Below are 22,804 nucleotides of genomic sequence, written 5' to 3' on the forward strand. Positions count from 1 at the left end.
TAAACTACAGACTCCACACGTTTCACAATTGACTTTAATGCACACCTCCACTGTGATTGAATGATTGTCACATCTTCTCACTTGGTTTTAATCTCTTTATTTTCTAAGAATATTGATTTAAAAAGAATGTTAATTTGCTAAACATGAAAACAAATACGGGTGAATTACTATGGCTGCAAGTGCCAGTCCAGTATATCATCTTAACTTATTAATATTAATTTTAGGGTTTCCAGAAATTAATCAGTAAACTGACGAACATCCACAGTAAAAAAAAAAAAGTACCAGGTACATCTTGCACTTGGTTGATTAGGGTCAAATCATTAACATGGAATTCCCTATAGCTTTGTGGACCAGAATGCCTAACCTTGTCCCTCTGTCATAAATGCCCGGCTTCCATTTTGGATTTTCCTCGTCTTGTTCAGATTTTTAATAATTTCAGCTGCAGCTCCCCACATGTTTCACATTTACTTTATTACACGCTTCCACTGTAATTGAATGATTGTCGCATCTTCTCACTGGCGTCCCAAAGTGGACTTCATATCATCATATAAAATTTATCTATGAAATCCTTTAGAATTGTAAAATCAGTATTTTTCTCATCTGCAGCCATGAATTTTAAATTGATTTCAATGTTTGATGATTGCTATACAAAACTTTTTTTGAAATAAATTATCGCCTGAGATATATTCTAAGAAACTCTAACCTGGAAAATTCACTGTGGCAAAAAAAAAACTTCAACACAATTCTCTTCTTTTTCCTTTTCTTTTTTCTTATTATCTATTACTATTCCTTTTTTTTTAATTATAGGTGTCCAGACCGGCTTATACGCACCTCGACTAATCCCTTGAAACCTTAAAATTAAAAACCATGTAAGCCTCTAGTAACCCTGAAATTTATAACACTTGAATTAATGACCACTATTTTTTAGTTGCATGGAAAGATGGTTTTTAATATTTAAATTGTTCCCATCCCATCCCGTTACCAATAATTATTATACTCACTATTATTGATATTAAAATCACAAATAAATTGATAAAAAATTATAAAATGATTGGACAATTCATCCAATTCACACAAAATCGAGTTAGGCATGCTGAAATCTAATAAAAAGTTAGTCCTTAAATTAAATTTATATGAAGATAACAAAAATGAGTTTAAAATTAATTATTCACACAATTATTATTGATAGAATCCAAATAATTTTATAAGAGCAAGAGAATTTGTAATAACGTCTTTCTTTCTCTCGAAAATTTGCAATTTCTCAATGCTTACCACCTTCCACTTTGTTGGTTAAGGTAAAATTATAATAAAAGCTAAATGATGGGGGAAGTTATTGTAAATAAAGAGATATTTTATTATAAATTATAATAGTAGTTTCATTTTTAATTTTTTATCTTTTCATAAATGGATAAACATTTCTTTGACTTTCTTTTACAAGGACAATCAGGTTTTTTCAATTTTCAAGTATAAGCAAATAACGATTTTAGCTTAAAAAATCAAAAAAGAAGTTTGAAAAATTGAATCATTATGATTTGATCTAATAAGCAACATATATTTCTCTGTCTATAATGAACCCAATTTTATATTAATATTAACTTTTAAAAAGGATCGGTACACGTGTCAACTTCTTATTAGTTTTAATTGCTTAAATTGAAACCATGTGCATGTCTTGTCTTCGTCAAAAAATACATATCAACTATCAATTAAACACAGCCACAATTTAAGTTTCTTAGATGGAACACAAATTCAACTATCAAATTCAATATAATGGAAGAGTCATTAAAGCCCAACAATCTAGTGAAGATCCTGAAGTTCAATCAACATAATAATTATAAGCCACAAATTCACTACCATAAAATTGTAAAATAGCAATAGAATTGCTGATGAAATAATATATTTCATCGGTAATGTCCGATTATAATAGAGATGTAATATTTATGTCAATGATTTCCAACTTAATTACCAACAGAAAAAATTATGTTGGTAATTAATGACGGAATCACAAATACAATAAAATAATAAAAATAAGTAAAAAAAATAGTATGTCGGTGATTACGTTGTTAATATGACATGTCATCATATCAAATGGATTTATCGACGGTATTTTCCAATGCAATATTTCATTGGAAAATTTTAGAGTGTTATAACTGACATCAACCCTATTCTCTTATCCTTCCTGTTCCTCTTCAATTGCAAATCAAAACCACAGCCCCTCCCAATAACTTACGAAATAAAATGGTTGAATGAACATACCATAAAGTGTTGAGCGCGATTGTCAACGAACTGTTGCACCCCCTTTTGGCGGTCTTTACTCCGCACGTGCATCTCTACAAACAACTCCATTGAGCTCGGCTCATGTTCAAGAGACGTAGCCTGTAAGAAAAAAAATTAATTAAGTAACAACAAATTATTTAATGATATATTTCATTTAAATTAATCTTACCATCCATTTTGCATGTGCAGCAAACGGAACGGAGCCGCCGATGTGCGTTGTCAGCGAATCATGAATTTGTTGGTTCCGGTTGCCAGCACCGGACTGTAAGCGTCGTGTGAACCGCTTAGACGTCACGTGCTCAAGATATTGCAGCCAAATATCTTCCGGGATGTGTAGCAGTTTGAAATCCCTCCAAACCTTCTTGTCGTTCTAGCCTTAAAGACCTCAATCTCTCGCGTTTTTTTGGTATTTTTTTGTGCTTCATACCAAAAATCACGCAACCTACTTCCATAGTGACAAATTAGATTTAAAAACAATTTTTTTAAAAAAAATATCGTATTGTTTTCGATGTTACCTAGTTGCCGCGTGATTTTCCCACACCCTCCTCACAACATTATCATGCGCGCTGTCCCACTCGAATTTATGTTGTGTATAAGTAATTTATTTAAAATAAAAATAATAATTTATTAAAAATAAGCTGGAAATTAGAAATTAATATCAACCTCAAATTTGTCAAACCATGCATCAATATGTGGTATCCATTCAGGATGTCTGGATACCTGACTCCATTGAAATAATGGAATCTCCATCAATGATTTAAACATCAATACTATTACTTGGGCGGCCTCAATGTTTGTGAACCTAAAAATAAATTAAATTAATGAAATATTGATTAGTTGTTCATAAATTATGTTATAATAATAAAAAAAAACTCAAACCGAAACAATTTTACATTGAAAGGTCATCCTTTACTATGCCTCGTACTTGCGGGTGAAATGATTCCGCTGTGAAGGCATGCCGCCTTTGCACTATGAAACCGTGCTGGAAGAGGCAGCATCAATAGGTGGCGCAGGTGCCTCTTCTTGATCAACACCTAAGGACATGTCATCCTCGCTGCTAGAAGAACTAGCTGCGACCATATGTGAGTGACGAACAGTTGATTTCATTCTACGTATCTACACAATTTTATACGAATAATTACATAATTAAATTCTATTGTTAAAAAAAAATTCGGCAGCATCTCCCCTATACTAGAGACTACCCAAAATTTTCAAACCTCCAAATATTGACAATAGCCACAACCTGAGCAATAGTAAAATGCATTCATTTAAGAGCAGACTCAATCTACCCTTCCAATCATCCAATTTTTTGAGCAGACTCAAATATTGACAACATCACAATCACAATTTAAAAGCATACTCAATCTAGCTTTTCAATCATCCAATTTCACATTCATTTTTCATAATTAGCATTAAGTATACTATATTATATTAAAATCAACAATTATGAATACAATATAAATTACAATACATGTGAATAATTTATAAACAAAGTAAGTTTAATATCAAGTTACAAACACTTGAGTAAGACATTATGCCATTGTTTTTGAAGATTCAGACACTTCAAAAGAAACTCAAATGGGCCAACACACACACAATTATTTTTGGGAAGTTCACATAGCAAACACATACATAGATAATAGATAAGTCGAAATCTTCTTTTGGTAAATAACATTGTTACAATGTGAAGCCAATTCATATCCCATTGTCAATGAAACAGTTGGAATTGTTTCCACCAATCTAAAACATATTCCCAGCACCACAGCTCAAAGACATGTAAATTTATTTTTATATATTCAATTACTAATTACAAGATAAATTTAACAATCACAATTAAATTTCAATAAAGTTTTCAATTATTATGGCAATACAAACAATAAAATATATTGAACAAATTTTTTAAAAAAACTATAGACTTTAGGAATGAAAAATGCTTATCTTAATTTCATCTTTATTTCAAAACTTTATCTACATTATAAAAATACACAAAAACAAAAAACACAACAAAAATAACAATAACTAAAACAAAGAAAAAAGCATATTAAATAGAAACACATACTTCTTTTAATTTGCTGAAGATTGAACTAGAGATTACAAGCAAAATCAAGAGATCTGAAGCAATTAAGAGAACGAAAAAGAAGAAGAGAGCTGTGAAATATTGAAAGAAAAAATGAACTAAAAAGACGGTCGCAGGGATTTATAGCGCAATTTTCCCGACAAATTCCCTAACAAACATTTAAATAAAATATTTTTATATTTTTAAAACACAAAAATAATCATTCCCCGCAGGACCACTTTACCACTTTTGAATTACATAGCATTATTCATTCTCAACAGTGAACTAAACCTCTCCAGCCTTTTCTCTAACTACTACTTGCCACTGTATTTTTCTTAAATATTTTTCTCTATACTGATTAGGGTCAAATCAGACACACGATAGCTTGTGGACCAGAACGCCTAACCTTGTCCCTCTGTCATAAATGCCCGGCTTCCATTTTGGATTTTCCTCGTCTTGTTCAGATTTTTAATAATTTCAGCTGCAGCTCCCCACATGTTTCACATTTACTTTATTACACGCTTCCACTGTAATTGAATGATTGTCGCATCTTCTCACTGGCGTCCCAAAGTGGACTTCATATCATCATATAAAATTTATCTATGAAATCCTTTAGAATTGTAAAATCAGTATTTTTCTCATCTGCAGCCATGAATTTTAAATTGATTTCAATGTTTGATGATTGCTATACAAAACATTTTTTGAAATAAATTATCGCCTGAGATATATTCTAAGAAACTCTAACCTGGAAAATTCACTGTGGCAAAAAAAAAACTTCAACACAATTCTCTTTTTTTTCCTTTTCTTTTTTCTTATTATCTATTACTATTCCTCTTTTTTTTAATTATAGGTGTCCAGACCGGCTTATACGCACCTCGACTAATCTCTTGAAACCTTAAAATTAAAAACCATGTAAGCCTCTAGTAACTCTGAAATTTTCAATGCCTACCATCATTGATTAAATGACATGGGTGTCAAAATCAAAAGGTTTAAAATATTTTTTATATTCTTAATAATTTTTTAAATTTTAAAAATATTAACTCATTACGAAGCGCGAACCAATATACTAGTAGATTCATTGTAGCTTAGGGACCAAATGCAAAATGTGCAATAAATAAAAAATGTGCATGCACCCTCCTTTATTTGATTGCGAAGGCTATTAACAAAACCTAATTGACATTGGAAAATTACCGAAACTCCAAACTCATTGTGCATATAGAATAAACATAAGAAAAGAATATATATATATATATATATATATATATATATATATATATATATATAATTGAGAATGAATCACCCATCACAAGGTTTAATGACATTAAAGGTTCTTTTGGTATCGATTTTTTACAAAGACACATATTTCTCTGTTTGCAATGAACCTAATTTTATATTAATGTTAACTTTTAAAGAGGATGGATACACGTGTCAACTTCTTATTACTTCCAATTGCTTAAATTGAAACAACATATATGTTTTCGTCAAAAAAAAAAAAATACATATCATCATATAAAATACAAATCAGACACACGATAGCTTGTGGACCAGAACGCCTAACCTTGTCCCTCTGTCATAATTGCCCGGCTTCCATTTTGGATTTTCCTCGTCTTGTTCAGATTTTTAATAATTTCAGCTGCAGCTCCCCACATGTTTCACATTTACTTTATTACACGCTTCCACTGTAATTGAATGATTGTCGCATCTTCTCACTGGCGTCCCAAAGTGGACTTCATATCATCATATAAAATTTATCTATGAAATCCTTTAGAATTGTAAAATCAGTATTTTTCTCATCTGCAGCCATGAATTTTAAATTGATTTCAATGTTTGATGATTGCTATACAAAACTTTTTTTGAAATAAATTATCGCCTGAGATATATTCTAAGAAACTCTAACCTGGAAAATTCACTGTGGCAAAAAAAAAAACTTCAACACAATTCTCTTCTTTTTCCTTTTCTTTTTTCTTATTATCTATTACTATTTTTTTTTTTTTACTATAGGTGTCCAGACCGGCTTATACGCACCTCGACTAATCCCTTGAAATCCTAAAGTTAAAAACCATGTAAGTCTCTAGTAACCCTGAAATTTATAACACTTGAATTAATGAACACTATTTTTTTTTTTTTAGTTTAACGTGGGTGTCCGGGTCAGCTTGCGCGCACCTCGACTAATCCCACGGGCCCTGAAGTTAACGACCATGTAACCCTCCAGTGGCCATCATATGAGCAACCACAGGGCTTGAACCTGAGACCACAAAGAGAGCAAACCTCTTGGTCCCAAGCTCTTACCACTGGGCCACCACCTAGATGGTTATGAACACTATTTTTTTAGTTGCATGGAAAGATGGTTTTTAATATTTAAATTGTTCCCATCCCGTTACCAATAATTATTATACTCACTATTATTGATATCAAAATCACAAATAAATTGATAAAAAATTATAAAATGATTGGACAATTCATCCAATTCAGTCAAAAACATATTTATCTGGAATCTTTGTATATTTTTTTTTTAATTTTCAAAGATGTGATCAAACACAGGCTAAAATCGAGTACGACATGGCATGCTGAAATCTAATAAAAAGTTGGTCCTTAAATTAAATTTATATGAAGACAACAAAAATGAGTTTAAAATTAATGATTCACACCATTCACTACAAGATTTCACAGTTTTACCGACGGAAATATTTTGTCGGTGTGTGATTAGAAGTTCGTCGGTGATTTATTTACCGACGTCTTCACCGACGGATTCAGTCTGTCGGCTTTCCCTTCGTCGGTGATTCCCCTTTCCGTCGCTATATCGATCGGAAAAACAAAAAAACCATTTGCCGATGGTTTTACAGACAAAATTTGCGCGCCAAAAAAAAAATGTCCCGCTTGAAATATACCGACGGATTTTTATTCCGTCGGTGATATCGGGATTTACCGACGGCTATGTACCGTCGGTAAAGCTGTCGGTGAGTGTTTGAAATATCGACCAAATATATCCGTCTGTAAATTCGTCGGTAAGTGTGGCAACTACTGTCAAATGCCGACGGATTAAGTCCGTCGGTAAGGCTGTCGGTGAGTGTTTGAAATACCGACCGAATATATCTGTCTGTAAATACGTCGGTGAATGCTACTGTCAGATGCCGACGGATTCATTCCGTCGGTAAAACCCTTGGTAATAGTTTTTTCTAAATTTGTTTTTAAAAAATTATTTAGAATATATAATATAAAATTATATAAATTAATGGTAATAAAAACCAATTATGCAAATAAAATTTATATTAAACATCAAAAATAAAAAATCAAAGTTAAATAATATTCATTACAAACTGAATATGTTTCAAAAAAAATATTAAATGAAGTTTTAAAGGTAAATAATGTTTATTACAAATTAATATAAAGGTGGAGCTGGAGGAGGAGGAGGAGATCCTGGAGGAGGAGGCTGGTGGTTATACGGCCAAAAAGGATTAGGCGCACATGTTCCACTATGTGTTGCCATGTTCATGACCATTTCGCGAAGCTGTTCATAAGCCGCTTTTTGTTGTTCAGACTCCGCTTTTTGTTGTGCTTGAGACGCTTTGATTTGTTCAGACTCCGCTCTTTGTTGTGCATGAGACACTTTGAGTTGTGCGTACTCCGCTGATAGGTGGTTGTATTTGTTAGTGAGCTGAGCCGTGTGTTGCTGCAAGGCCAAGAACTCCTTAGATTGGGAGCTCGATATTGATTGGGAGCTCCCAACGGTTGAAACACTACGGGTCGACCGCAAGTTGTCGGACGTAGTGTTGGAGAGCCCGTGAACTCGATTTTTATCGAGTCCACCTGACGATCCAACCTCCATCCACAAATCATGATCGAATTTCAGATGGGTCAAAATATCGTCCCCGTATCTCTCCCTCAACCGATTATTATAGGTCTCCTGAAAATAAAAAAAGTAATCATCATATTCAATTCAATAAACATAATAACTTACAAAATAAAATGGTTGAACAAACATACTATGAAATGTTGAGCACGATTATCAACGAACTGTTGCGCCCCCTTTTGGCGGTCTTGACTCCGCACGTGCGTCTCCACAAACAGCTCCATCGGGCTCGGCTCACGTCCAAGAGACGTAGCCTATAATGAAAAAAGATTTATTAACAACAACTTACTTTAACGATATATTTCATTTAAATTAATCTTACAATTCGTTTTGCATGTGCAGCAAACGGAACGGAACCGCCAGTGTGCGTTGTCACCGAGCCATGAATTGGCCAATTCCGGTTGCCAGCACTAGATTGTGAGCGTCGTGTGAACCGCTTAGACGTCACGTGCTCAAGATAGTGCGGCCATATATCTTCCGAGATGTATATTAGTTTGAAATCCCTCCAAACTGCAAGATCGTTCCAGCCATGGAAACCCTTATCTCTCGCGGTTTTTTTTGCCCCTTTTTATGCTTCATATCAAAAATCACGCAACCTACTTCACGCAACCAAAAATTACATTTCGAAACATAAATTTTTGTCTAAAAAAAATCTTGTATTGTTTTCGATGTTACCTAGTTGCCGCGTGATTTTCCCACACCCTCCTCGCAACAGTGTTATGCTCACTATCCCAGCAAAATTTTTTTTGTGTATAAATAATTAATTTTAAATAAAAATAATAATTTATTTACAATTATATTAATAAGCTGAAAATTATAAATTAACACCAACCTCAAACCTGTCAAACCATGCATTGATTTGAGGCATCCATTCAGGATGCTTGGATATCTAACTCCATTGAAACAATGGAATCTCCATCAACGATTTAAACGCCGATGATATTACTCGGGCGGCTTCAATGTTTGTGAACCTGAAAATAAATGAAATAAATTCAATAGTGATTACTTCATAAATTATGTTGTAATTTAAAATAAAAAAAAACTAAAACCTTAAGAAACTTACATTGAAAGGTCGTCCTTCCACTGTGCCTCGTACTTGCGGGTAAATTGATTCCGTTGCGAAGGCACGCCGCCTCTGCGCTGTGAAGTAGAGCTGGAAGAGGCAGCATCGGTTGACGGTGCAGGTGGTGTAGGTGCCTCTTCTTGAGAGGCACCTAAGGAAATATCATCCTCGCTGCTAGACGAACTAGCTGTGACCATACGTGAGCGACCAGCTCTGGTTTTTGTTCTACGCATCTATACAATTTTATACAAATAATTATATAATTAAATTCAAATATTAAAAAAACAATCGACAGCACCTCCCATATACTTGATACTACCCAAATCCACAAACCTGCACATATTAACAATAGCCACAACCAATTGACCCAATCTATACTAATTATTCCAACATATTCAATTACTAATCCTAAGGTAAATTCAACATTAAGAATTACAATTCAACAAATTATTCAATAATTATGCCAATACAACAATAAAATATATTCAATAAAAAAAACTCTAGACTAAGAATTAAAATTAATGGAAAAAATTAAACATAAATCATGCAATAATAGAGTAAAATTAACAATTATTCCAAAATATTCAATTACTAATACTAAGGTAAATTCAACATTAACAATTATAATTCAAAAAATTATTCAATAATTATGCCAATACAACAAAACAATAAATTCAAAAAAAACTCTAGAATAACAATCAAAATAAATGGAAAAAATTAAACACAAATCATGCAATAATAGAGTAAAATTAATAATTATTCCAACATATTCAATTACTAATTCTATGGTAAATTCAACATTAACAATAAATATTCAACAATTAACTAATAATAATTATGCCAATACAACAATAAAAAATATTCAATAAATTAAAAAAAAAACTATAGACTTTAGCAATGAATTATGCTTACTTTAATAATGTGTTGAATTCAATACTTTATCTACATTACAAAAAATACACCAAAACAAAAAACATAGCAAAAAAAAATAGCAAAAAAAAAAACCCTTAAAGTAAAATGAAATAGAAAAAACACATACCTTTTAAATTGATGAAGATTCACAAGAAAACTTGCTAGAGATTGCAGGTGAAAGCTTTGAAGAATGGAGAGGAAAAGAATCGGTGAAAAACTGAGAAGAAGAAAAAATGAACTGAAGAGGCGGTCGCTGGAACTTATATGGTAGTTTTACCGATGGCTTCATCGACGGATATTATTTTAATTTATTCTGTCGGTAATTTTTGAATTTCGCACCAAAATTTTCAATGACCATCCATATTTTTCGTGGTCCGTCGGTAATTCCGTCGGCAAGATGACACGGTCAAACATGCGTTTAATGCACAATCCTTTGGAATTTGCAAAGTCTGTCGGTAATATTAACTCGTCGACAAATTACCGACGGATATATTTTCGTCGGTATGGACGTCGGTGATTGTGGCATTTCAAGTAATTATTTTCGAACTCTCTGTGAAATGCCGACGGAATGATTCTGTCGGTATAGACGTCGGTGATTGTGGCATTTCAAGTAATTATATGCCGACGGACTTATTCCCTCGGTATAGGCGTCGGTGATTGTGGCATTTCAAGTAATTATTTTCGAACTCTCTGTGAGATGCCGATGGACTTATTCCGTCGGTATGGACTTCGTTGATTATAGCATTTCAAGTAATTATTTCGTGATTGTGGCATTTCAAGTAATAAATATTTTGTGTTACAAAATATATCATCCATAATCTAAATTACATGAAAAAAAGGGTTTTATACAGGGCTTCATTTTGATAGTTAGTCAGAATTGTCTTCTTCTTCGTCATCAATTGAATAGTCATCACCTTCATCGCAATCTTCAATATGGATATCATCTTCTTCATCGACATTTGCTTGTCCGCTAGAGGTCAAAATAACATTCAACTCCTTTGTGTCAACATCAACAAGACTATCATCGAAAACATGAAAATTTGAATTTTCTTCCAATTCAATCGAAGGAGCAAGTTGATATGGTTCAACCAACTCACTAACTTGAAAGACTTCATCTCGCACACTTGTGTCTTCATTCTCATCCTGAACAACCACGACACGACCCCGGGGTTTCGTTTTTAAAACGGACAACCAATCCACTCTTGATCGATCCTTTCTAAATGAAGGGGTGTATATGTAATAAACTTGTTGACATTGCTTTGCGAAAACAAAGACATCGTTTATGTTGCGGAGTCTAGCTTTTGAGTTGATTTCGACCAGACCATAATGCAGATCAACTCTAATTCCTCTGTAAGTCGTGTCATACCAATAACATTTGAATAAAAACACTATATTCTGCTCGTTATGATATTGCAGTTCGACGATCTCTTCTAATCTACCATAGTAGTCAACTTCTAACTCACTACTAGTGGATCCCTTAACACAAACACCGTTGTTGTATGTCTTTCTTCCTTGCCTGTATTCTTCAGTATGGAAAACATATCTAGTGACAAAATACCCGTTGTAGCACTTACATTTTCTTTCAGGTCCCAGGCTTAGTGAAGACAATGACTTAGGCGCACTCCTTTCCATTTGATAAACCTTGTATGTAATGTACATCAATAAACAGTAAATGAACAAGAATCTCGTAATGACATGCATACGTACAATAATTTTGCAAGTTAGAATGAGTTTGTGATAGTGCTTACATCTGTTCTGAACCACGTGGCAAAATGTTCATCTTGTAATTGAAAGATCTGGGATTCGGTTAGCTGTGAGTTATTGGAGAGCAAATATTGTCGATGTTGCCTGCAAGTGATAATGAGTGTATGATATTACAATATATAATTAACAGTATATTACTCACAAAGTTTAATTAGTATTACACATATATAAACTTACTGAATAAAAGGTCTCAACTCATCACAGTTAAATAGAACATAGTTGTGTGCTTGTTTGAACTCTATTTCTGATAAATATCTTCCTCTTACGGCATTGTTAGGTGTGGGTCGTCCAATATTGGAGAATATTGACAAGTTCCCACTGGAAGACACTTCACCGCCATCATCATGTCGTGGAACGCGATTGATTCTCGTTCTCAGATGAGGTTCGAAATAGTATGAGATAAATGTTGAGATCTCCTCAACAATATAAGCCTCACATATCGAAGCCTCAACATGCGCCTTGTTCTTAACCTTTTTCTTGAGATTAAACAAGTACTTGCATTGAATTAATCAAGTATTTTCAATTAAGAAAAACATAGAAAATACTTTTATATATGAATTACATTGCAACTGTAATATCTAACCGTTCGAATGGATACATCCATCTATATTGGACCGGTCCTCCAGCTTTTGCCTCGAACGGTAGATGTATAGGGAGATGCTCCATTGAGTCAAAAAATGATGGAGGGAATATCATCTCAAGTTTTCATAGTGTCTCGACGATATTCGTTTGAAGCCTCTCAATGTGATCAACATTCAACATGCTGGAGCATATATCTTTGAAGAAATGACTGATCTCCGTGAGTGCATCCCATATTCCCTTTGGCAACAAATCACGAAAAGCTAATGGGATGAGTGTTTACATAAACACGTGGCAGTCATGACTCTTCATTCCATACAATCTGCAGTCCTCTATATTAACCAGCCTTGATATGTTCGATGCATGTCCATCCGGAAAACGCAGACTCTTAAGCTATTTGTAGACTAGCAGTTGTGCGTTTTTCTCTAACGCGAAGCTTGCTCTTGGTTTTGCGACCCGTGACTCATCATAAACCAACTCCATATTTTTATGGTTACAGTATAAAGCTATATCCAATCTAGCCTTGATGCCGTCCTAGTAGATTCACTGTAGCTTAGGGACCAAATGCAAAATGTGCAATAAATAAAAAATGTGCATGCACCCTCCTTTATTTAATTGCGAAGGCTATTAACAAAACCTAATTGACATTGGAAAATTACCGAAACTCCAAACTCATTGTGCATATAGAATAAACATAAGAAAAGAATATATATATAAAAAAAATTAAGAATGAATCACCCATCACAAGGTTTAATGACATTAAAGGTTCTTTTGGTATCGATTTTTTACAAAGACACATATTTCTCTGTTTGCAATGAACCTAATTTTATATTAATGTTAACTTTTAAAGAGGATGGATACACATGTCAACTTCTTATTACTTCCAATTGCTTAAATTGAAACAACATATATGTTTTCGTCAAAAAAAAAAATACATATCATCATATAAAATACAAATCAGACACACGATAGCTTGTGGACCAGAACGCCTAACCTTGTCCCTTTGTCATAAATATCCATTTTGGATTTTCCTCGTCTTGTTCAGATTTTTAATAATTTCAGCTGCAGCTCCCCACATGTTTCACATTTACTTTTTTCACGTGAGAAATATGTGTCTTTGTAAAAAATCGATACCAAAAGAACCTTTAATGTCATTAAACCTTGTGATGGGTGATTCATTCTCAATTTTATATATATATGACTTTGAGATCCTTCGTTGAAGTATATCCTCCTATGCTTTCCCACGTTTTTTTTTGTCGGATGAAACCCAAACTATTCAGTTTTGTTAATGAAAATAAAAGGCGTGGGAAAGCTGCTGTACTTTCCCCACGCCTTTTAGAGTATTGTTAATGTAAACACCCAAAAGAAAAAAAATATATATATATAGATAGAATTGATGATGTAGTTTTCGCTATCAATTTCTGCATTGGCAGCGAAGCAGTTTTCACTGCCGATTTCTGCATCAGCGGCGACGCAGTTTTCGCTCCCGATTTCTTGATCGACAGCGACGCAGTTTTCGTTGCCGATTTCTGCATCGGCAGCGACGCAGTTCTTGTTTTTTTTAAAAAAATAATTAACTTAAGGAGCTGGGAGGGAGGGATAAAACCGGTTTTAGATAGACCAAAACAAGGATAAGAACACATCTAAACCAACCCTCAAACAACCCACCTCATTTGATAGGGAATATAAATACAAGGAGGAGAGAGAGGATGATCCATCTTCTTCCCAAACAGCAGCTGCATGTCGTTCTTCCCTTCCTCTTTCACAACAGAAACCTAAACCAAACTAGTAGAGAGTGCTTTGTGAATGTGTGAGGGAAAGATGAGACATTGAGGGAAGATTGGACAGCTGCCTAGAGGGAAAGGAAAAAAAGGGCTGGAAAACGTGAGAGGAAGAAGAAGGAGGAGAACCAGCAGGAGAAGAGAAAGAATAGTGTCAAACCTTCCTCAAACTTAGTTAGATTCGAAAGGTATGGGTCATGAAACTCCCTTCCTCTTCTCCTTAAGACCAGAAATGGAAATGAAGAAGAAAACCCTAAGAAAATTGACCTAAGACCTAAGCTAGCTGTGAAGGAAACTGAAATTAACTAGGAGGACAAGGAAATAGAAATGAAATGAAGCCAATTTCAGAACATCTAACAAAGAAAAAATGAATAAAGTGGAAATAACAAATCATGGTAGAGGGCTGACTTTAACTATGGGGTTGGCCAGCATGCATGTGTGTGTTCTTCTGGGATTTGTTGAAGGATTATGTGCTGAAATTGATGGTTTCAATGTGTGTGTTCTGCTGGAATTTATTGAAAGATTATATGTTGTAATTGATGGTTTTCAATGTGTGTGTTCTGCTGGGATTTTGTTGAAGGATTATGTGCTGAAATTGATGGTTTCAATGTGTGTGTTCTGCTGGAACTTAGTGACAGTGTATATGCTAGGGTTGTTACAGCATGTGTGGTATGTGTTCATGCCAAAATGTGTGTTGTGTAGCAAAATTGTGATTCGCTGCCGAAACTGCGTCAGCTGCAGCGAATTAGCATTCGCTGCCGAAACTGAGTTATCTGCAGCGAATTTGTGATTCGCTGCCGAAACTGAGTCTTCTGCAGTGAATTAGCATTCGCTGTCGAATTGTGTGTTATGCAGCGAAATTGTGATTCGCTGCCGAAATTGTATCGGCTGCAGTGAATTAGCATCGCTGTTGAAACTGAGTTGTCTGCAGCGAATTTGTGATTCGCTGCCGAAACTGAGTCTTCTGCAGCGAATTAGCATTCGCTGCCAAATTGTGTGTTGTGCAGCGAATTGTGATTCGTTGCCAAAACTGTGTCAGCTGCAGCGAATTAGCATTCGCTGCCGAATTATGTGTTGTGCAGCGAATTGTGATTCGCTGCCGAAACTGTGTCAGCTGCAGCGAATTAGCATTCGCTGCCGAATTATGTGTTGTGCAGCGAATTGCGAATTAGCATTCACTATCGAATTATGTGTTGTGCAGCGAATTGTGATTCGCTCCTGAAACTTTGTCAGCTGCAGCGAATTAGCATTCGCTGCCGAATTATGTGTTGTGCAGCGAAATTATGATTCACTGCTGAAACTGTGTCAGCTGCAGCGAATTAGCATTCGCTGCCGAATTATGTGTTGTGCAGCGAAATTGTGATTCGCTGCCGAAACTGTATCGGCTGCATCGAATTAGCATTCGCTGCCGAAACTGAGTTGTCTGCAGCGAATTTGTGATTCGCTGGCGAAACTGAGTCTTCTGCAGCGAATTAGCATTCGCTGCCGAATTGTGTGTTGTGCAGTGAAATTGTGATTCGCTGCCAAAACTGTGTCGGCTGCAGCGAATTAGCATTCCCTGCCGAAACTGAGTTGTCTGCAGCGAATTAGCATTCGCTGCCGAATTGTGTGTTGTGCAGCGAAATTGTGATTCGCTGCCGAAACTGAGTTGTCTGCTACGAGTTTGCATTCGCTGCTGAATTGGCTGCCTGCAGCGAAACAGTTTTCTCTGCCGAATTGGGCAGCCTGCATCGAACTAGTTCTCGCTACCGATTTCTACAATAAGCCTCCTAGGCAGAAATGACTTAAATGCTAGTAACAATTTCATGGTATGATGATGTAAAATGTGGAACACTCGAATGTGACACATATGAACTCTTGAAATAAGTGTGGTGACGAATGTGATTGAAAAATACAAATGTATTGATTTGTGACCATTGATGTCTTAGGTGGTGCGGTCGGGATTGGACCATCGTCAAGACAAGAACAACCTACAGGTGGAGCAGGTAGGTGACTTGCACCTTCCTTTTTCATACGTTGAATAATGAAATACTTTATCATGAATATTACCATATTGTGTTAGAACATATATTAGATTGTCGAACGCTTAAATGTTGACAAATGATTAATTAGCTTTGGCTAATGGCATCCGAATGGATGACCGGGATGAAGGATTGATTAGCTTCGGCTAATGGCATCCGAATGGATGACCAGGATGAAGGATTGATTAGCTTTGGCTAATGGCATCCGAATGGATGACCAGGATGAAGGATTGATTAGCTTCGGCTAATGGCATCCGAATGGATGACCATGACGAACGACTGATTAGCTTTGGCTAATGGCATCCAATGGATGGCCGGGACAAAGAATGATTAGCTTTGGCTAATGGCATCGTAATGGATGACCGGGACGAACGACTGATTAGCTTTGGCTAATGACATCCAATGGATGGCCGGGACAAAGAATGATTAGCTTTGGCTAATGGCATCCGAATGGATGACCGGGACGAACGACTGATTAGCTTTGGCTAATGGCATCCAAATGGATGGCCGGGATAAATGAATGATTAGCTTCGGCTGGATGACCGGGACGAACGATTGATTAGCTTTGGCTAATGGCATCCGAAGTGGATGACCGGGGTGAGTGAACGGTTAACCTCAGCAAATGATGCCTTAAGAGGACAGCCGGGTTTAAGATTATGGTTGATTGCAAAAATTGGTGCATCTATATGTACTACAAGCTGTTTATACCAAGTACATGAAGAAATTATAAATGTTAATGCTTCATTTAACTGGCAGACCGTTTAGTTACCATTATTATTATTATTATTATTATTATTAAGTAATTGCATTCTCTTAAATGTTTTGTACTGCAGTAGGGACGTCACACCAACGAGATGTCTAGGAAACCCAATACACGGGAACCTACTTTTGCAAGAAATCATGTAGATGCATTCTAAATCACAATGTATTTTGTATTAATCAATGTACTGAATGTATAACTTTTATTAGATCCTTTTGTTTAAATTCGTAATGGCTATTAGTAGGATAGGAATGCAAACTCATGTCTATGTATGTATATTTTTAATATGAACTTCTAATTATGCAACCATAATATTATGTGTTTATGTAAGATTTACTTTTAAATAAAATGTTGATTCTATGGATTGTATTTTGATGATGTGAGGGATCAGGTTCGCTGATTACCGGCACCATGCGTGTCAGGTATATATATAAAAAAATTTACTGTTGTTTTGAGCTTGAAAAGTCGGGTTGTTACAGTTAATATATATATATATATATATATATATATATATATATATATATATATATAAGAAACTCTAACCTGGAAAATTCACTGTAGCAAAAAAAACTTCAACACACTACTCTTCTTTTTCCTTTTTTTTTCTTATTATCTATTACCATTCCTTTTTTTATATATATAACTGTGGGTGTCTGGGCCAGCTTACACACACCTCGACTAATCTTCCGAAGCCCTGAAGTTAACAATTATGTAACCCTCCAGTTACCTTGAAGTTTGTGATACTCAAATTAGTGATTTTTGTTTTTTAGTTGCATGAGAAGGTGGTTTTCAATGTTTAAATTGGTCTCATCCCGTCGTCAATAATTATTATACTCACTATTATTGATATCAAAATCACAAATAAATTGATAAGAAATTATAAAATGATTAGACAATTCATCCAATCAAGTCAAAAACATATTTATTTGGAATCTTTGTATATATATATTTTTTTAATTTTCAAAGATGTGATCAAACACAGGCTAAAATCGAGTTACGACATGGCATGCTGATTAAAAAGTTAGTCCTTAAATTAAACTTATACAAAGACAACAAAAATGAGTTTAAAATTAATGATTCACACCATTATTATTGATGGAATCTGAATACTTTTATAAAGGCAAGGAAATTCGTAATAATGTCTTTCTTTCTCTTGAAGATTTAAAATTTTTCAATGCCTATCATCGTTGAAAGAGTTTAAAACATTCTCTATACTCTTAATATTTTTTTAATATTTTAAAAAAAGAATTGATATTGACTCGCTGCGGAGCGCGAGCCAATATACTAGTAGATTCACTATAGCTTGTGGACCAAATGCAAAATGTGCATTAAATTAAAAATGTGCATGCACCCTACTTTATTTGATTGTGAAGGCTATTAACAAAACCTAATTGGCATTGGAAAATTACTATAACTCCAAACCCATTGTGCATGTTAATGAATATATCTCATATAGAATAAACATAAGAAAAGAATATATATAAAATTGAGAATGAATCACCCATCACAAGGTTTAATGACATTAAAGGTCCTTTGGTATCGATTTTTTACAAAGACACTTGTAATTTCATTTTGAATAATTGAATCATTATGATTTGATCCAATAAGCAACACATATTTCTCTGTCTATAATAAACCTAATTTTATATTAATATGAACTTTTAAAGAGGATCGGTACACGTGTCAACTTCTTATTAGTTCTAATTGCTTAAATTGAAACAACGTGTATGTTTTTGTCAAAAAATACATATCAAATATCAATTAATTATAGCCACACAATTTAAGTTTCTTAGATAGAACACAAATTCAATATAATGGAAGAGTCATTAAAGCCCAACAATCTAGTAAAGATCCTCAAGTTCAATCAACATAATAATCATAAGCGATAAATTCACTACCATAAAATTATAAAATAGCAACGGAATTGCTGACAAAATATATTCCTCGGCAATGTCCGATTATAATAGCGATGTAGTATTTATGTCAGCGATTTCCAACTTAATTACCAATGGAAAAAATTGTGTTGGTAATTAATGATGGAATCATAGATACAATAAAATAAAATAAAAAATAGTATGTCGGTGATTACATTGTTAATACGACATGTCATCATATTCCAATGGATTTATCGAAGGTATTTTCCAATGCAATATTCCATTGAAAATTTCATTGGTAAATTTTAGAGTGTTATAACCGACATCAACTCTATTCTCTTATTCTCTTATCCTTCTTTTTCTTCCTTTTTCTCTCGAACTACAAATTAAAACCACAACCCCTCCCACCTATTTTGCCATAATTCTAGGCCCTATCATCCCAAATTGAGCCACCCAACACTCCATAGTATCAACATTATTGTCTTGATACCATTTTTTCTAAATATTATCTACACCAAGTAAGCAAATCTATCCATTTATGTTTTAAGATAATGTATTAATTTGAGATGGAGTATTTGTAGTGTAGTTTGCTTCTATTTTTAAGTATTTCACAACCTTTTCATATAGAATTAAAGTTTGATTTGTATGTTAAGGTTTGTTTGTAATTTAGGGAAATTTGAAAAAAAACTTTATAATCTGATGAAATTGATTTTGTAATTGAGATGTGTTATAATAAAAGAAATTATGGGTTATTTAATGGGTAACAATCGCATTTTGTTAATTTTATTGTTATGTTGGAAATTTTGGGGAAATAGATTTTTTTGTGGAATTGGTAACAATTAATTGGTATTAATTTAGATTAAATAAGTTTGAATTGAAAAAAATAATAGATGATTAGTTAGGTACCTATTAAATCTTGTTAATTGGATTTATTTTATTAATATTTTGTCGCATCATTACATTTTTGTACAAAAATAATAATTGGTTATTAGATTATGAATTTATTTTTAATTACAAAAGTTGAATTTTGAATTGATTGTTACATTGTTAAGAAATATTGTCATTGTTTTTCTATATAGGTTTCCTAAGTAATGGATGATCATTCTTGGATATATCGAGATTCACCTCAAGAGTTGTATATGGAAGATTATTGTAAAGAGGTTGAGGATTTTATTAATTTTGCACTTTTAAATCTAAAGAATATTAGTGGAGGCAGAATTATATGTCTATGTGTGATGTATAAAAACAAAAATTCTACCAATTAGATGTTTTGATGATGCATCTTCAAAAAAAAAAAAAACAAAAAAGGTTCGTTGAGAAATACATTTGTTAGTTTGCACACAAAAAATCCTATGTTCCTTATGAGATCATTTTAGAAATGATTATTGGTTCAATATCTATTTCCAGCAAGATACACGAAGTTCTAGATGATAATAATTATTGCTATAGAAGTATGATGATGGATTTAAAGAGAACAAATCATGGTTATTCAAGTAAAGGTTCACGTGTAGATGAAGAACCAAATGTAGATGCATCTAAGTTTTTTGAATTTCTATAAGATTTTGATGAACCATTATGGAATGAGTGCACAAATCATAATAAATTATCGGTCATTACATAAGTGTTTTCCATCAAGTTTGATTATTGTATGAATGAGGCCGATTATAATAGCATAATCGAATAAGCAAAAAACATATTACCTTAAGAAAATAAGTTGAAAGAGAACTTCTATATTGCAAACTCCATGATGAAACCCCTAAGCCTAGGATACTAAAATATTGATATATGCCTAAATATTTGTATGTTATATTATGGTGAAGATGTAAATTTAACAGAGCACAAAACCTGTGGGCATGCTCGGTATAAACCCAATATGGGTCGGGGAAGGACACTTGTCACATACAAAAAACTATGATACTTCCTAATCACTCCTAGGATACAAATGTTATTTATATCTTTGAAGACATCTAAGTGCATGAAATGACATCATTCATATGATACAGAGTATGGAGTCATGGTGTACCTTTTAATGGTGAAACATGGAAGAAGATTGATATGGTACATCCTAATTTTTCATTGAAACCATGTAATATGCATCATGGTTTGTGTACATATGAGTTTAATCTATTTGGGTTATTTGCTGCACTCTATTCTTATTCACCGATCATACTAACAATTTACAACTTGCCCCCGAGGATATGTTTGAGACTAAAATTCATGTTTTTATTTACAGTCATACCTAGTCCTTATAGTTCAGGTAGGAATACATATGTTTGTCTTCAATCATTGATTGATGAGTTTAAACAGTTATGGTTGTTCAAGGCTTTAATGTCTGATATCATAAGGAAACATAATTTTTAAATGAAGATAGTTTTGATGTGAACTATAAATGATTTTTCAGTGTATGAGATGATTTTGAGATGAAGCACACATGGAAACTTATCTTGTCCTAATTGTATGAAAAACAACACGGCCTTTACCTTAATAAATGGTGGTTGAATCACTTTTTTTTATTGTCACCAAAGGTTCTTGTCACGTCGTCATCGATACATAAAAAACAAAAAAGACTTCCTAAAAGGTAAAGTTTAGAGGGATGTTTTATCACCAGTACTATTAGGTGATTTTTTTTTATGTATTCTCAAAATATATGGATATTGTTTTGATTTTTAATCTTGTAAGTATAAGTTTCCTGGTTTTGGTGTAATCCATAGTTTGGTAAAACAAAGTATTTTAGGAACTTTCTTATTGGAAGACTAATTTCCTCTATCATAATTTGGATGTCATGCACATTGAGAATAATGTGTTTAAAAACATTTTTAACACAGTAATAGACATCAAAGGGAAAACAAAAGACAACATAAAAGCTAGAATGAATATAGTTTTGTTTTGTGGCCGTCAGAATATGGAGTTGCTTAATGATGGGGTATGTTTGGAAAAGCCCAAAACAACATTTTCCTTAGATAAAAAAAAAAAAACCATAATTTCTTTTCTATGAATGGCATAAGAGTATGTGATTTTTTATAGATATGCTTCGAATATAGCTAGATTGGTGAACTTGGAGGAATATAGATTGTATGGAATGAAGAGTCATGAATGTCATGTGTTTATGCAAACACTCATTCCAATTACATATAGAGATTTATTTCCAAAAACAATATGGGATGCACTCACAAAGATTAGTCATTTTTTAGAGATGTTTCCTCAAACAAGTTGCATTTATAACATATGAAGTAGCTTGAAAGGAACATCATTAAAACAATCTACAAATTTTAGATGATTTTCTCTTCCTTCTTCATTAACTTAATGGAGCATTTGCCTATACATATAGCATATAAAGCATAACTTAGAGGCCTTGTGCCGTCTATATGGATGTTTTTTTTTTAAGAGATTAGGGATTACATGCATCCTAATTTAGTAATGTGTTTTTTAAAACTTTCAGTCATTCAATCTATATATGTTTATCTTAATGCAAGCACTTGTTCAACCTTAAAAAAAAAAGTTAAAAATAAAACATATGTTAAGGCTTCAATGTGTGAGGCTTATACTATTAAAGAGATTTCAACATTTATATCATATTATTCTGAACCCTATATGAGAAAAAAAATCAATTGCATTCCAATACACGATGATGGTGGTGAATTACTTTCTAATGAGAATTTATCAATATTTTCCCATTTTGGTTGACTATAGTGGTTGACTATTGTCGAATAATGCAATTTTGATAAAATATTTAACAAACATCAAATTTAGACAAGCATATAATTATGTGCTATTTAACTATGATGAATTGAGATATTTTGTTAATTAATTCAAGTTTATAATTTTTGAAATGATAAATGATTTTCTCATATATTCTCATTTATGATAAAT

The 22,804-nt window shown here is 33.4% G+C and overlaps 1 long non-coding RNA gene across 1 annotated transcript; it reads right to left on the reverse strand.

Moving 5' to 3' along the window:
- Positions 1-1,826: 1,826 nt before the first annotated feature.
- On the reverse strand, positions 1,827-5,034 carry LOC112326075 (uncharacterized). The gene is made up of 6 exons (XR_002979809.2): positions 4,334-5,034; positions 3,168-3,390; positions 2,938-3,076; positions 2,790-2,840; positions 2,444-2,716; positions 1,827-2,373 (listed from the first exon to the last, which is right to left on the reverse strand). It is a non-coding gene; the product is annotated as an uncharacterized LOC112326075 (long non-coding RNA).
- Between the last annotated feature and the right edge of the window lie 17,770 nt (positions 5,035-22,804).

The sequence above is a fragment of the Populus trichocarpa genome, chromosome 6, assembly GCF_000002775.5.
Source record: "Populus trichocarpa isolate Nisqually-1 chromosome 6, P.trichocarpa_v4.1, whole genome shotgun sequence".
In the NCBI taxonomy this organism is placed as follows: Eukaryota; Viridiplantae; Streptophyta; class Magnoliopsida; order Malpighiales; family Salicaceae; genus Populus; species Populus trichocarpa.